Source organism: Triticum aestivum, chromosome 2B (assembly GCF_018294505.1).
Source record: "Triticum aestivum cultivar Chinese Spring chromosome 2B, IWGSC CS RefSeq v2.1, whole genome shotgun sequence".
In the NCBI taxonomy this organism is placed as follows: domain Eukaryota; kingdom Viridiplantae; phylum Streptophyta; class Magnoliopsida; order Poales; family Poaceae; genus Triticum; species Triticum aestivum.
In genome coordinates, this window is record NC_057798.1 from 665,501,148 (window position 1) to 665,505,892 (window position 4,745).

The window sequence follows — 4,745 nt, forward strand, 5'->3', positions numbered from 1 at the left end:
ATGGATATAATGATGAATTCATAAACGGTTCAGATCTGAGTTCATGGCACCCGGGCCCAAAGTGACAAGCATTAAGCATAGCAAAGTCATAGCAACATCAATCTAAGAACATAGTGGATACTAGGGATCAGGCCCTAACAAAACTAACTCGATTAGATGATGAATCTCATCCAACTCCTCACCGACTAGCAAGCCTACGAAGGAATTACTCACTCCCGGTGGGGAGCATCATGGAATTGTCGATGGAGAAGGGTTGGTGATGACGAAGAACGAAGATCCCCCTCTCCGGAGCCCCAAAGGGACTCCAGATCTGCCCTCCCGAGGAAGAACAGGGCTTGGAGGTGGCTCCGTCTCGTGGATCACGATAATTCTTTTTTCCTGATTTTTTCTGGAATAATGTGAATTTATAGTATCAGGGGGGTCGTCAGTAGGGCCACCAGGTGGGTACAACCCACCTGGGCGCGCCAGGAGAGCGGGACGCGCCCTTGTGGGTTGTGCCCAACCAGGGGCCCCTCTCTGGTGGGTCTTGGCTCCAGAAATTCTTATTATTGATATAAAAAATCCTCGCAAAGTTTCGTTCCATTCCGTGAATTTTTAGTTCTGCACAAAAACAACACCATGGTAGTTCTGCTGAAAACAGCATCAGTCCGGGATTAGTTTCATTCAAATCATGCAATTTAGAGTCCAAAACAAGAGGAAAAGCGTGAGAAAAAGTAGATACGTTGGAGACGTATCATGGCATCCCAGCTAGGTCTATGCGTAGGTGATATGCACGAGTAGAACACAAAGAGTTGTGGGCGGTGATCGTCATACTGCTTACCACCAATGTCTTATTTTGATTCGGTGGTATTGTTGCATGAAGCGGCCTGGACCAACCTTACATGACCATGTTCATGTGACCGGTTCCACCGACAGACATGCAACTAGTATTGCATTAAGGTGGCTGGCGGGTGACTGTTTCTCCAACTTTAGTTGAATCGAATTTGACTGTGGGCGGTCCTTGTTGAAGGTTAAAACAGCAAACTTGATAAATCACCATTGTGGTTTTGATGCGTAGGTAAGAACAGTTCTTACTAGAAGCCCGTAGCAGCCACGTAAAACTTGCAACAACAAAGTAGAGGACGTCTAACTTGTTTTTGTAGGGCATGTTGTTGTGTGATATGGTTAAGACATGATGTGATATATGTTGTTGTATGAGATGATCATGTTTTGTAAAAGTTATCGGCAACTGGCAGGAGCCTTATGTTTGTCGCTTTATTGTATGAAATACAATTGCCATGTAATTGCTTTACTTTATCACTATGCGTTAGCGATAGTTGTAGAAGCAATAGTTGGCAAGACGATAATGATGCTACGATGGAGATCAAGGTGTCAAGCCGGTGACGATGGAAATCATGATGGTGCTTTCGAGATGGAGATCAAAGGCATAAGATGATGATAGTCATATCATGTCACATATTTTGGTTGCATGTGATGTTTATATTTTATGCATCTTATTTTGCTTAGTACGGCGGTAGCATTATAAGATAATCCCTCACTAAAAAATTTCAAGGTACAAGTGTTCTCCATGAGTATGCACCGTTGCGACAGTTCGTCGTGCCGAGACACCACGTGATGATCGGGTGTGATAAGCTCTATGTTCGCATAAAACGGGTGCAAGACAGTTCTGCACATGTGGAATACTCGGGTTAAACTTGATGAGCCTAGCATGTACATACATGGCCTCGGAACACTAGAGACCGGAAGGTCGAACATGAATCATATAGTAGATATGATCAACATAGAGATGTTCACCATTGAAAACTACTCCATCTCACGTGATGATCGGACATGATTTAGTTAATATGGATCACGTGATCATTTACATGACTCGAGGTATGTCTATCTAAGTGGGAGTTCTTAAGTAATATGATTAATTGAACTTAATTTATCATGAACTTAGTCCTGATAGTTTTTACATATCTATGTTGTAGATCAATGGCCCGTGCTACCGTTCCCTTGAATTTTAATGCGTTCCTAGAGAAAGCTAAGTTGAAAGATGATGGTAGCAACTACACGGACTGGGTCCGTAACTTGAGGATTATCCTCATTGCTGCACAGAAGAATTATGTCCTTGATGCACTGCTAGGTGGCAAGCCCCCTCCCACTAATGTAGACGCTTTGAACGTCTGGCAGACGCGGTCTGATGACTATTCTATAGTGTTGCCATGCTCTACGGCTTAGATTCAGGACTTCAAAGATGTTTTGAACGTCGTGGACCATATGAGATGTTCCATGAGTTGAAGTTAATATTTCAAGCAAATGCCCAAGTTGAGAGATATGAAGTCTCCAACAAGTTCTATAGCTGCAAGATGGAGGAGAAAAGTTCTGTCAGTGAACACATACTCAGAATGTCTGGGGTACCATAACCACTTGACTCAGCTGGGAATTAATCTTCCAGATGATAGTGTTATTGACAGGGTTCTTCAATCACTACCACCAAGCTACAAAGGCTTCGTAATGATCTATAATATGCAAGGGATATATAAGACAATTTTTGAGCTCTTCGCTATGCTCAAAGCTGCGGAGGTAGAAATCAAGAAAGAGCATCAAGTGTTGATGGTAAACATGACCACTAGTTTCAAGAAAAAGGGCAAGGGAAAGAAGGGGAACTTCAAGAAGAATGGCAAGAAAGTTGTCACTCCCGGGGAGAAGCCCAAGTCTGGACCCAAGCCTGAAATTGAGTGCTTCTACTGCAAAGGGACTGGTCATTGGAAGCGGAACTGCCCCAAGTATTTGGCAGATAAGAAGGATGGAAAAGTGAACAAAGGTATATTTGATATACATGTTATTGATGTGTACCTTACTAATGCTCGTAGTAGCTCCTGGGTATTTGATACTTGTTCTATTGCTCATATTTGCAACTCGAATCAGGGGCTACGGATCAAACGAAGATTGGCTAAGGACGAGGTGACGATGCGCGTCAAGAATGGTTCCAAGGTCGATCTGTTCGCCGTCGGCATGCTACCTCTACATCTACCTTCGGGATTAGTTTTAGACTTGAATAATTATTATTTTGTGCCAGTGTTGAGCGTGAACATTATATCTGGATCTTGTTTGATGCGAGACGGTTATTCATTTAAATCAGAGAATAATGGTTGTTCTATTTATATGAGTAATATCTTTTATGGTCATGCACCCTTAAAGAGTGGTCTATTTTTGTTGAATCTCGATCGTGGTGATACACACATTCATAATATTGATGCCAAAAGATGCAAAGTTGATAATGATAGTGCAACATATTTGTGGCACTGCCATTTAGGTCATATCGGTGTAAAGCGCATGAAGAAACTCCATGCGGATGGACTTTTGGAATCACTTGATTATGAATCGTTTGATGCTTGCGAACCATGCTCATGGGCAAGATGACTAATTAAGACTCTGTTCTCCAGAACAATGGAGCAAGCCATTGATTTATTGGAGATAATACATACCGATGTATGCGGTCCGATGAGTGTTGAGGCTCATGGCGGGTATAGTTATTTTCTAACCTTCACAGATGATTTGAGCAGATATGGGTATATCTACTTGATGAAACACAAATCTGAAACGTTTGAAAAGTTCAAAGAATTTCAGAGTGAAGTGGAGAATCATCGTAACAAGAAAATAAAGTTTCTACGATCTGATCGCGGAGGCGAATATTTGAGTTACAAGTTTGGCCTTCATTTAAAACAATGTGGAATAGTTTCACAACTCACGCCACTTGGAACACCACAGCGTAATGGTGTGTCTGAACGTCGTAACCGTACTTTATTAGATATGGTGCGATCTATGATGTATCTTACCGATTTACCACTATCGTTTTGGGGTTATGCATTAGAGACAGCTGCATTCACGTTAAATAGGGCATCATCTAAATCCGTTAAGACGACACCGTATGAACTGTGGGTTGGCAAGAAACCTAAGCTGTCGTTTCTTAAAGTTTGCGGTTGCGATGCTTATGTGAAAAAGCTTCAGCCTGATAAGCTCGAACCCAAATTAGAGAAGTGCGTCTTTGTAGGATACCCAAAACAAACTGTTGGGTACACCTTCTATCACAGATCCGAAGGCAAGATCTTTGTTGCTAAGAATGGATCATTTCTAGAGAAGGAGTTTCTCTCGAAAGAAGTGAGTGGGAGGAAAGTATAACTTGATGAGGTAATTGTACCTTCTCTCAAATTCGAAAGTAGCTCATCACAGAAAACTGTTCCCGTGATGCCTACACCAACTAGTGAGGAAGCTAATGATGATGATCATGAAACTTCAGATCAAGTTACTACCGAACCTCGTAGGTCAACCAGAGTACGTTCCGCACCAGAGTGTGATACATCTCCAACGTATCTATAAATTTTGATTGTTCCATGCTATTATATTATCAATCTTGGATGTTTTATAATCATTTATAGTCATTTATATCATTTTTGGTACTAACCTATTAACATAGTGCCAAGTGTCAGTTTCTGTTTTTTACATGTTTTTTACATCACAGGAAATCAATATCAGATGGAGTCCAAATGCAACGAAACTTCACAGAGATTTTTTTGGACCATAAGGAACATGATGGGCCCTGGCTGCACGTAGGGGGTGCTCTGAGGAGAGCATAACCCACCAGGGCGCGCCAGGAGGCCCAGGCGCACCCTGGTGGGTTGTGCCCACCTCGGGTGCCCCCGGACCGCCTCTTTGCTCTATAAATATCCCAATATTCCCAAAACCCTAGGGGAGTAGAT